Source organism: Neovison vison, chromosome 1 (genome assembly GCF_020171115.1).
Source record: "Neovison vison isolate M4711 chromosome 1, ASM_NN_V1, whole genome shotgun sequence".
Lineage (NCBI taxonomy): Eukaryota > Metazoa > Chordata > Mammalia > Carnivora > Mustelidae > Neogale > Neogale vison.
In genome coordinates this window covers 297,953,112-297,966,367 of record NC_058091.1, presented here as the reverse complement: position 1 = coordinate 297,966,367, position 13,256 = coordinate 297,953,112, and the positions used below count along the sequence as shown (strand labels likewise).

The 13,256-nt window shown below is 35.3% G+C and overlaps 1 pseudogene; it reads left to right on the top strand.

The window, feature by feature from the left end:
• Window positions 1-4,800: 4,800 nt before the first annotated feature.
• On the top strand, window positions 4,801-5,004 carry LOC122897293 (annotated as a pseudogene).
• The last annotated feature ends 8,252 nt before the right edge of the window (window positions 5,005-13,256 follow it).

The window sequence follows — 13,256 nt, the reverse complement described above, 5'->3', positions numbered from 1 at the left end:
ATTTATTACATTCAAAATTATTTATATGTGGATTATAATTCAATATTCAGATTAATGTACACAAAAATGCTTATATTTTCCCACACATTATTGAGTTAGTGTCTAAATCTAATTGTCACATTTAAAATCAACCATAAATACTTCAAGATACACAGGTACACGTGTAGTGTTTAGTATCTGTTAGATAGCTGTTTCAGAGAACACCTGGGTAGCGTCTTATAAAACAATTAGGAGAGTTTGTCTAATCCAGAAGATGGTGCTGTTTACATGTCTATCCGTTAGGGAACTGCAGAGAAACAATTTGTTTCCAATTCAGCCATTGATGGATTGTAAATTATTGAGCATACCTTCGCAATAGGAACAGTTAATGTAGCTTTGCTCTTGAGGTTTTCACATTTACCAATAATTTGCATAACATTTCCACACAAGATAATAGAAAATGTACTCCTTCACAAGCAATCTCACATTAATGGGATCTGATCAGTTGCAGCTATCCTAGTTATCTTCTGCCAGGAGTACACTCAAATGTGAAAATACGTATTAGCTAAAAGACCTATTTAATTTTCTGGTTACTTATATGGCGATTAAAATGCAACATGTAGACCATTAAAGTGGTGATGATCCTTATTTAATGGAATGTGAATTTATTCTTCCAAATAGTGAGCAGTTTTATAGTAAGTTTTTGTGACATGTTAATTATGTACTATCCAGGCACAAGAACTTTAGCCAGTTAACAGGGGTACATAGCATTTATAATATATTGGGCCTCTGCTACTTTATTTCAAATTCAGTAATAAATCATGCAAACAATCTTATCACAGTTCCAAGTACTTGGGGAAAGAGGTAAGAAAGTCCACCACGTGCATTTTCCAAGACTGTCACTTGCAAAGTTTGCTGCCTCTGCTCGGGAAGTCAGGGCCTCAAAAGAAAATCAGATAATGGAAACAGAAACATAGTTTCCTCAATCCCTTTAGTAAGCCCAGCAAATAGATACAGAAAGAATAGATGAAAGAAATCTGAAATATGTGAATGTTTGTAAAATGAAATTTTAACAATATAGAATTTAATAGAATTTTATGTAGAATTAAGTATTTTAATATAGAACTACAGAGGACCAAATTCTTTATCATCCATCCATCTATCTATCTAATTTTATAAAGTATTGAAGATTAATTGACATACAGTATTATATTAGTTTCAGGTTTGTAAATTAGTAATCCATCTTTATTGAGAGTTGGGAAGTTTGAGCTATACCTTTATTAATCATAGGATTATTTATATAGATGATGCTTAAAGCAGATGAAAAGAAAAATCAATATAAAAATACTATTTTGTTGATAAAGGCACCCACCAAAAAAATCTAAGGTGTGTTAGTAGTGATTCCCTTTAAGGAGAGAATATTCAGGTGCAGAAATTTGGGATGAAAAATGATTATTTGCATTTTCCCTTGATAGTTTATTTTTTAAGACCCATTACTATGTTTTTTTTATAACAGGTCAAAAGTACGCCAGGGAAAACCAGAACGGAGATTTCAAAGATGAGTCAGAGGAATGTGTTTATCAGAATTATTTGGAGTGTTTTTGCTTCTTTGGTTTGGATATTTATTTATTTATTTATTTGTTAGCTGTTGTTTGTTATTTTAAAAAATCCTCTCTCAGGCTTTCCCCCAGAGCTTGTGAATCACTCTTAGATTTGGGACTGGGAGTCAGGATCTTTGACAAGCTTCTCAAGTAACTTTGATGTATGGCAAAGTTTGCAGACCCCTGCAAAGTCTGAAGCTGGAGAGGAGTCCAACAGTGGCAGGAGAATGGGAAAGTAGAAGTTCTCAGGAAACACAGGACAGCGTAATGATGTAAACAAGAGTTATTAAATAAAACAAGAAAGTACATAGAAGATTTAAGGATATGACCCTTTTAAAGTTAGATAATACAGGCTTTTAGTGGGACATGCCTTCTTACCAAATGTCTTTGTTAGTTTTCTTTTTCCTGTGCCACAGTAAGTTTAATGTAACACTCAGTTATCTCATTTCATTTTCCTAGATCCCTTTACCAAAAGTAGTTTTAAGATTTAAGTCGCCTAGAGCAAAAATCTAGGGAGTAGAGATGCAGCTGGTAGTCCTGATGACTGTAATTTCGGTAAATAGTCAGTGCTTCTGGAAATATAACTGGCTTTCTTTGTGTTCTTTGATAAGGTCTTTGTTGAACTAATTCGCAGATACTCTGCTTTTTCTAGAATTTTTAAATTAAAAGTTCTCAGAGATAGTTACATACTACTTCTGAATGTTAGCACATGTTGAAAGTATTTGCAGAAAGGATATAATATGAAAACAAGTTCTTGATCTTATCAACATTTTTTCCTTGTGCAGTATTTTCTTCCCTTTATTATTGGCAGATTCTCACCTTTTTAAACAGCAAACAAAAAGATATTTTTCTAAAAATTGCTGTCAATGTAGGAGTGTTGCCAAAATAGCTGTATTAATAATTCAGTCCCTATCGAACTATTTCTGGATGCGATCCATTACTGAACACTTTACCCATCCTCACTTTGGATAGTTTAGCCCAGAAATGGCTCATCAACATGTATCCATTTAGGATACATTGAGACAAGTGACACATGTATGAGATATAATTCTGGGAATTTATGAACTGAATCTCTATTCAAAATGTTGTGTGAGAACAAATATTTTAAATGGAAGATCAAAATAGATTTGGATGATATTCTCATGTATTATTTACAAACGTATGTGGCTTTGTTCCAGCAAAAGGTATAATTTAGATGCTCTACATCATATGTGAAGAGCTGGCATTATATGGTGTTTTTAAAAAAAATAAGTATGACCTTTTGGAAAGAGTGGAGAATCGTGTAATTAATGCCTCATCTCTGGTATTCAGGAAATCGCATGGATTTCCTGAATGTTTTATATAATTAAGCATCTACTTCTTATCTGTAAAATGTTCACTTCCTACACTTCCTATTTCATATATTCTCTGTTTTTACCATGATATAATGACAGGAAGTGTTATCCCCCCTAAGTTTTTAAGGATTGAGATACATAAGAATTTAAAATGAAATGTTTGAAAAATGTAACAGAACTATAATCAAGGCCACTTGGTGCTATCTGTGTGTGTTTGTGTCTGTGCGTGTGTGTCTGTCTGTCTATAAAGAGGCAGAAACTTCTATACTACTGTCCCCTGAAATGTCTTTTGAACAAGCATTGTGCTGCATTTATATTTTTATTTGTTTATGCTTCCGGGTAAGACTTTGTTTGAAGAGATGGTTTCAAGGCTATAAAAAAAATGGAAAACCCTTACCTTACAATATTAATACAAATGGAACGTCACAAGTGCATTCGAGTGTTTCTTATTCAACATTGTAAAAAAATTATTTCTGAATACTGGCCTGCTTTTCTTTTTTATTGGATGCCTTATCTTTCCTTTTCAATTATTCACGGCCTCCTAAGGACCACTTTCAGTATAAAGTAGTATTTATGGAAGGTAAAAACAGCAAGAAATGTATTCCTGAATGGATTACAGAGAAAGATCTATTTACAAATTTAAATGTATGTGGTCAACATAGAAGATATATTCACCTCTTAAATAACTCTTTTACTCAACAGTATTTTGGTTATAACCTATTTTAATCTTGTGGTTTCCTTTCTTTGAGGGGTGTGTGTGTGTGTGTGTGTGTGTGCGTGTATTTTCCTTCTATGTCCAATATACTTTTATGTTATGTAATTTGATGTGAATTGAGGGGTTTAGTTTCTGAGTATATTTGTTTGTTTGTATTATATCTAGCAATATTCTGAAGTGACTTAGGGTATGTATAGCCCATATTTATTTTTTGACCATCTAATAAAAAAAAAAAAGTTACTTCCCTACTCTTTGTCTTTAATCCTTAAAAATATTTTAGACTATTTGTAGCTCTTTACCTAGCTATCCTTAAAATAAAAGCCTGTCTTTATTTCTATCTCCATAGTCTATTTTTTCAAAGCTTATTTTATTTTTATTTACAAATTATTGCAAGCATTCAAAGAAACGTATGAAATAGTGTAATAGAAACTTAGGTATCTACGTAGTATAGTTTAGACATAGAGCTGACTGGTTTTTATTTACAGATACATTGTTGCAGATAAAGTAAACTTTTCTTTTATCAAAATATTCAAATGTTTTAAATAATTATCTTTCAATAACAATTTAATCTTTTTAATTTATTGTGAGGTCGAATATCTCCTCAAAAGGAAATTTGAAATTTAAAAAGTACTTAAAAAAAAGAGAATATCATACACATATCCTCTCTACTATAAGTTTGCTTTTACCAAATACAACCTGTATACAAGATACCTAGCTTGCATACAAGTACACATGCTTACAAATATCTAGTTAATACAAAATTACAAGATGTTTTGCTTATCTTCTTCCTTTGTTTTTCCTGAAGTCTTATAAGAAATATCAATGACTATTTCTGTGATTTCATTATATCTATGAAATAGTTCCAAATGACATAAAATGTTTTTGGCTCAGACTAAATTTTAAAGTTTGTGTAGTTCAGCCACCTTACTTTAATGGAAAAAGAATCTGAATCTCATTGACCTCCCTTCTCCAACCCTGAGATGAGGCCTTTATTTATGATGTAAGTAGGATGATGGCAAACAATTAAATACTTTTGAGCATAGAATAGTTTAGAGAGCCACACAAATGTAAGAAAATCAGGGATTGATAATCTCTCTAGTGTATGTGTTATGGATTTCATGAGACATAATCAGGAAAACCTAAGAGAAATTACAGATCTGAAGTGTTTTTGAGCTTTGCGCAGTGGCAGTATCGTAGCCAATGAGGTTTATCCGAGGCGTGATTATTGCTAATTGAAGTGTTTTTGAAGTATATGATAGAGTGCTTGTTGAGTCTATCCTGATACTTCCCCTGGAATATTCCCTTTTATTCTGGGAAGACAAAGCTTTCAAATGGAAAGGAAAGTGTTATGTGGCCTTTTGCAAGCATCTTGATGCATCTTTTGAAATACACAACATCCAAGAGAACTAGGAGAAAAAAATGGAAACCTTTCTAAGGAACAAGATATTGCTGAAGTAAAAACAGAAATTGGATTATGTATGTAAGTAAGACGTGTATTTCTCTTACAAATATTGACCCTGCTGACCTACAATATAGGTACTAAGAACACTGCAGTGGCGCCTTGGTGGCTCAATCAATTGAGGGTCTGACTCTTGGTTTTGTCTCAGTGCACGATCTCACAGGTTATTCAATCCAGTCCTGCAAGGGGCTCCAGGCTTGATGGGAGAGTCTGCTTGAAGACCCTCTCCCTCTGCCCTTTTCCCCACTCACGTACACAAACACACACACACACTCTCTCTCAAATAAATAAGTAAATTTAAAGAAAAAAAAAGAAACAAAGAAAGGAAGGAAGAAATAAAGAAAGAAAGAAAAGAAAAGAAAAAAAGAGAAAAGAGAAAAGAACATTGCGTTACCAGTCTCAGCTAGAATTCAGTCCCAGGGATGTGGCTGCCTACTTACATAACCATAGGCAAACTGCTCAGCACTTTCAAAATGACCTCCTTCCCAAGCTTGTAATTATTCAATGGGTTAAAATATGAAGATTTTGAATGATGATTGGCCCTTTGATATTGCTTAATAAATTTTAAATGTTATGCAAATACAGTGTTTTGGAGAAGATATGAGAGTGTCTCCTTTATGCCCATGACTCCTCCCTTCTGCTATTAATCTTGTCAAGGTGTGAACTTAGCATCTTCACATGAAGGGGAATTTTAAAAAGAAAATAAATATGAGAAAAATCCATATGTCTAAAATATAAAAAGATACAAAGAGGGCCACAGAGTTTTCTTACTAGGTTCTTTTCCTACCTTCTGCTTTTATTGTGCACTGTGGCAAAAACCAGTGTACTTGTAAGCCCTCGGAAGCTCCGTATTATTTCTTCCTTCCTCAGTGACTGATGGGCCTGATTTTTTAGTATTCAAATAGAAATCACCTTCCCCTTAAGCCCACCTATGGTTCACGTTCTATATTCATATTCCCTCCCAGAGAATCTAACCTCTTCTGACACAAGGAAGAGTTGAATTATCTATCAATTAAAAAGCCTTTGCTGCTCATAGTATTGTTATCTAGCATTTGGCCCCATACAAGAATCATTACAATACATTTAATCCATTCCGGGAAATACTTGAATGGTCTTGATTTCGGGCCAGAGAGCTCTCCGGCTATTGGCCATATGTCAAGACTTTCTTTGTCTACAAAGAGACAAGATTGATAAACTGTCAGCAGGAGTTCTATACCTTAGAGCTGAAAGACTGGGCAGAACATCTCCCTGGTGATGTGGGAGCTGCTGCGAGAGCAAGGAAGGGAAAGAGGTACACGCTATTTTTGGAGACTCTTCTGGTACTTCTCTTTCTCTGAAACAGATATACTTTTTACCTTCTAACAGTTTGATAGCAAAGTAAAAATCTTCCTCTTAGTGTTTTTAATAGGGTAAGAAATGTATAATTGGATACCAACATTGTCATTCATTACCATTTCTGGAAAAGATATAAAATAAGAGGTCAGTACATTTTCCTCTCTTAAAAAATTCCCTGTATTTTTGGAAGAATCTGATCATAAGGAAAAATAATTTTGCATGTTCTCTGCCTGTTCTACAACTACGAAGATAAAAGATTATACAACACAGGGAGACTGAGAAGAAGAGGAAGGGAGAGAGGAAGGAATGATCGAAGGAAGGAATTAAGGGAAGGAGGAAAGAAGGGAGGGAGGAGGGGAGGAAAAGAACAAAGTCACATTGGAAGAGCAGAGAAACAAGCTTAAAACATAAAAGATATTTAAGATCATTTTAAATAGGGATGCCTGGCTGTCTCAGCTGGTTAAGCTTCTGCCTTGAGCTCAGGTCATGATGCCAGGGTCCTGGGATGGAGCCCCGCATCTCAGGCTCCCTACCCAGTGGGGAGTCTACTGTCCCACCACCCTGCTCCTGCTTCCTCTCTCTCTCTCTCTTTCTCTAATAAATAAATAATATTTTAAAAGATCATTTTAAATAGAAATTAAAGGAACACCAGAAAATTTTTGTAATCAATCTCTCAGTTTGGGTGCCCTAATATGTACCTCAGCAGCCTTTTTGTAATAAACATTAACCTTTATCCAAAGAAACAAATCAGCTTTCTTTATGAAAATGCTGAAGTCCACTGGCAAATAATAGAAATATATAGAGAAATAAATGCTCAGCCAGTACAATGACAAAAAAAAAAAAAACCTTCAAAACCAAAACACACACACACACACACACACACAAACCCCCCAAAACAGATAAATGTTGAAAAAGAAACTCTTCTGTTATGGAAACAAAGCAGACAATATTAGCCACTGTTGTCACAACCTCATTTATTTGTCAGTAATCCACACCTGCTCTGCATGTGCCATATCTTTTCTGGAACTGAACAAATTGGGCATTTGAAGTAGAAAATAGAGGCCAATAACTCTTTTCTAATCACAAAACTAAAGTAGCCGAAATTCACTAACTATTCTCAGAAAGAACACCTGATTCTCTATATTCTGAGTCAGAGAAGTTCCAGAGCCCTTGTTTTAATGTCCACTTGCCAATAATCTCATTTAAATAGGGGCTGCTTCTTTCCCCAGGAGCTCAATAAATCAATTCTGGTAACACGTTCTGGGCAGGTTTTTATTGTTTTTACTTTTGTTACTTCTTATTATTTTATAACTTTCTTAGTAGGATGGCAGTTCGCCAGTGAGCCAATGTGATGTATTGTCTCCCATCACACCCACACACATACTCGCACGCGTACACACACACACACAGATATACACACATCCTAGACCTCATTATTTTGTCTAGCTACTGTTTTCTTCTGCTTTCCTTTAAAACAAAAATGTCACAATCAAGAAGTTGTTACTCAATGATTTAATTTTCACTCTGGCAATTCTCTGTCGAGCACTGAAATCAGCCCTTTACGGCCACACAAGACTGAAACTTTCCTTATAAAGATTATCGATGACTAGAACTCACCAAATATAAATACCAGTTCTCAATATTCATCTCTCTTGACCTCTCTGAGTTTGTTGAAGTTGTCCACATTTTCCTTACAATGCTTAGTTGTCGGAGAGCCTGAAGTAATGCTCTGCTAGTTCTCCTAATACCTTTCTGGGTGTTCCCTCTCAAATACCTTGTTAGGTTCTCTTTAATTTCCTAAGTTCCTGACTTGGGAGTACTCCAGGAGTCAGTTCTTGTTCTTATTTCTATCTATAGTCATTTCCTCATGTTTCTTCTTCAGCTTTGTGGTTTTAAGTATAATTATACTATTTTTTTAACAAATTATCACAAAATGGGTGGCTTAAAAAAAATGATGTCTTAGAGTTCTAAAGGGCAGGGGCCAAGAACCTGGAATAGGCCGGCACGGCGGCTCTCCACCTTCTCCAGCTCCGTGGCAGTCATCACTGCTCCTTGACTTAGGGCTCTATGGCTGCCACCTCTGCCTCTGTCATCCCATTCCCTCTTTCTTTGTATGTCATTTCTCTGTTTATCTCGTACAAGAGCAACTGTCACTGGATTTTGGGCCTCTTTGATAATCCAGGACAATCTCTCTATCTTAAGGTCCTTAATGAAGTCCATCTGTAAGCACGTTATTATACATAGGTTCCCAGATTTCATAGACTCCAGCGGATAGCTTCTGAGGGATCTTTTTTTTTTTTTTTTTGACCTATCTTGATGATCTGCAGACTAATAAGTTCAACACATCATTCTCTCACCCACACATTTTCTATGACATTTTGTTTCATTTTCAAATATTTGGCTGACATCTTCATTTGTGAGATTCATAGGTGTCTCAAGAGGGAAAAAAAATAAAAATAAAAATAAAAAAACCACCACTACCTAGTTTTATCAGTTAGGATCCGACCAGAGAAGCAAATCAGAAGATATATATTAAGAGACATGTTGCGAGAAATTGGCTATACAATTTGAGGGGCTGACTAGGGCAATTTCCAAACTACAGGGCAAGTTGAAGGGGGGAGACTGAATTTCCAGAGCACAAGCTAAAGCTGCTGTCCAGAGGTAAAATTTATTTATCAGGGAAGGCTTGGCTGTGTTTTTAAGGGCTTTCAACTAATTGAATCAAGCTCACCCAGATTATCTAGGATATTGTCACTTCCTTAAAGTCAATTGACAATGGACTTCAATCCTGTCTTCAAAATACCTTCATGGCAACATCTAGATTAGTATTTAATTGAATAACTGGTGACTGCTGCCGAGCTCAATTGATTCATCAAAGAAAGCATCACATTACTCCTCAATCTGTTCATCATTATTAAGTCTACCCAATTTCAGGGTTTTACAAGTCTTTCTGTTCCTTCGGCTAAAGAAAAAAAAAAAAAAAAGTGGTAGTGTTTGACACTTGTCTTTCTCTCATATCCTTTATCTGTCATTAGTGAATGCAAAATACATTCACAAAAGTTCAGCTTCTCAGCATTTCTAATACCTCTCCAGTCCAGGGCTCCATAATTACTCTCTTGAGTTATTTCTATGCTTTTTAAAATGACCTATAAGCTCCCACACATTATACTGCATCTACAGCTCTTATGCCACTTTCCATTGATTTTATCTTTTGGCTCAAGAACCTCGAAGAGTGTTCCATTTCACTCAAAACAAGACCTTTGACCTGATATGCTCCCATTCTTCACCTTCTCAAACTAAATCTAAACCATATCCTGTTAAAAAAAATCTTTAGGGACGCCTGGGTGGCTCAGTTGGTTAAATGACTGCCTCGCCTCAGGTCAGGATCTGGGAGTCCCAGGATCGAGTTCTGCATCTGGCTCCCAGCTCCACAGGGAGTCTGTTCTCCCTCTGACCTCGCTCATGCTCTCTCTCATTGTCTCTCTCAAATAAACAAATAAAATCTTTAAAAAAAAAATCTTTAGCCCTCTATATTAATCTTTTAACACCACAAAATTTTTTATATAATCTTTTGATGTTTACAAAAAGAATTGCTGACTCTGTCTCCCTCATCTAGAATTTCTAGTCATACCTCCAATGCTAGAAGAGTATTTGTTCAAAATAAATATTTGTCAAATGAATAAAATAATTAATCATGGGGCGCTTGCGTGGCTCAGTGGGTTAAAAGCCTCTGCCTTCAGCTCAGGTCATGATCTCGGGGTCCTGGGATCGAGCCCCACATCGGGCTCTCTGCTCCGTGGGGAGCCTGCTTCCTCCTCTCTCTGCCTGCCTCTCTGCCTACTTGTGATCTCTGTCTGTCAAATAAATAAATAAATAATCTTAAAAAAAATTAATCATTGTGTAAAATTATATCATAGGTAATACCCTTAATGACACTCTTATGTCAAATTAAGCCTGGTTTACTTTGATAGGAGCACAGTATAGGAAAAGTGCTGTGTTTTTCGTGCAACACCATAAGCTTATATTTTCACTGAAGTTCAATGTTTGAAATTTTCCCATTTTTGGAAAATGTACTGATGATATTTTATCAGTGCTTAACACAAATAAATTATAAAATCTATCTCTTGTTATATGATTTATTGATATAATTTATAGCATATAATATGAAACGTCACCTGCATGCTTTGATTAAAAAATTAAAGAAACATTAGTTGACTTTTGACCTGCCTTTAAAAATAAACCACACCATGATAGATTAATTTAAATTTCTCATTGAATTTACTGTAACCGTCCTTCGGAACAACGTACTGTTGAAAACATAACCTGTGAGAAATTATACTAGTTACTAAGCATGCTTAGATATAGCCTTAAGAAAAACACATACTGGCAACAGGCCTCTGGGGAGAGGGTGATATACATCCTTGAAGCCGAGCAGCTGGGGATGCCCGGCTCGCTCAGGGCAGAACGCCGCCTGCTTCATCTCCCCTTGCCCAGAGAGCATCAGCGGTTAGTCAGACAATCCTTTACTTCGGGCTTGCTCACTATAGGTCATGTACTACGTGACCAGACATATTTTGCCTTTCTTCTTACGTATCTACAAGACTCATGGTCAATGTGTAATCTACTCTGATTTCTTTGTTAATTGTTACTCACTTTCTAATAAATATGGGACTGAGGAGTTGTTCGGGTGACAGTCTTTTCTACTGTCATCCTCTGGTCCCATCTTCTTGTAGCGGACTTGTTCGTGCCTCATTCTACTCCTGTGTGCAGTCAGGAGGTGGCAATTTATAATTCATTTTAATATCCACAGTGACTAGTCATTTTTTTTACTTTTTAATACTGTTTTCTCCATTATGTTTAGCATCCTGGACATTTTTAAGCAAGAAATTTAAAATAGTCAATGGATAATTTATATAGCATTTAAGTATGTATCTGTAAGTCGAAAATTGAGGATTTCAATAAATTTAAAAATTTAACTTACGCCTCATTCGTTGATTCATCAAATATCAGTCATTGGCTGCCTATATAAAATTCTGTTTGTGAGTAACCCTGTACACACTCTGCATGTGCGGAGACATGTAAAATGAATGTTTTAAGTGCTATGGTTAATATCAGATGATGTGTTGGGGTTAAAAATAAAGGTAATAAACTGTAATGTGAATTGTCATCTTACATAAAATGATTAGGAAAGAGCTCTCGGAGACAGTGACATGTATGCAGGAACCTCAAAGAAGTAAGCCACTGAATCATCACATATTTGGGGTCAGGAATGACAAGAAGATCAATGTAACGTGAGGGAATATTCCAGAACAACAGCAGGGAATGGAATGGGAGAGGTGGCAGGAGGACATCCTGACCTTTCAGGGCCTTGAAAATTATTTCAAGGGTTTGAATTTGATTTTGACATATTTTTTAGAGAATAGAATGACATTTTTTTTTATATGTTGAAAGGATAACTAGGTGCTTAGAGATGTAGGTAACTAGGTGTAGGATAGTGAGGGTAGAAGCAAGGACACCTGTTAGACTATTGGCTTAGAGCAGGCTAAAGTGGTGTAGCTTTCACTTATATGGACAAGCAATCACTTATAAGGGACGAACAATAATATATCAACATATTGGTAGCTCATAACACATTTGGTATTTTATTTTCCATAACTTGCAGGCTTAAAATATCAATATACTGAGCCATGGAAAATTATTTTTAATATTATATTTAATCACAATAAAATATACTATAGCATTTATTAAACACCTGCATTGATGTAGTTAATGAATCCTTTTTTATGTTTGCATATATCAATAGTTTAATAACTCAAAGGAATAGCTATGATACACAACCAGGAACAATTTGAAACACTACATTGTGTAACAACAGGATAACAGATTTATTATGACGAGACATTTGGTATAGTATGAAGTCATATTGCCACTGGATTTGACATTATAAATTCTTTCCATTTTACTTCAGATGAGTACATCTAAATGATTAGATTGGCTACTGGAATAAATTAATAAAGAGTGAATTTCTCTACCATCACCAAATTTCCTCATTATGCTTAAGTACTTTAGAAGTCTCTAAGCAGTGTATGCTCTTCTGTAATCATAACTTAATTGGCTCTATCAAAGGTTTACTTTGGTTTCCAAAAATACTAATATTGAGTGAAAGAAATATAATACCCACAATCTTCCAGTCTATGGCACAGTCTTTGAAAATATATAAATACATTTACAAGCTGCTTTAAAATATTTGAGTTAACAGGACCTCATTAAAAATAACTACATAAGTGCATAAGTGCAGAAATGTTATCTTTATGGCCTGAGAGAATTAAGCTACCTCTTAACACTCTAACATTTCTAACTGGGAATGACTCATAACCAAGAGAAAAATAGCCTGGGTGGCTCAGTGGGTTAAAGCCTCTGCCTTCGGCCCAGGTCATGATCTCAGGGTCCTGGGATCGAGCCCCACATTGGGCTCTCTGCTCAGCAGGGAGCCTGCTTCCTCCTCCTCTCTCTCTCTCTCTCTCTGCCAGCCTCTCTGCCTACTTGTGATCTCTCTCTGTCAAATAAATAAATAAATACATCTTTAAAAAAAAATGACTGAAATAAAGTACCTTTTAAATGAGTTTTTAAATTATTGGGATCTAGACTCTTTTTTTTTTCTTATGTATTATCCTTAAGGGTAAATACAGGACACTGAGAGTCTATTACTACTAATAATGATAAGAGTTATGGTATAAATTATTATAATGTTTATTAATAATATATGTACCAGATACGACAGTAAAACAGTAATGCATACATATGCATGATTGTTGGCACACATGCCAAAAAAA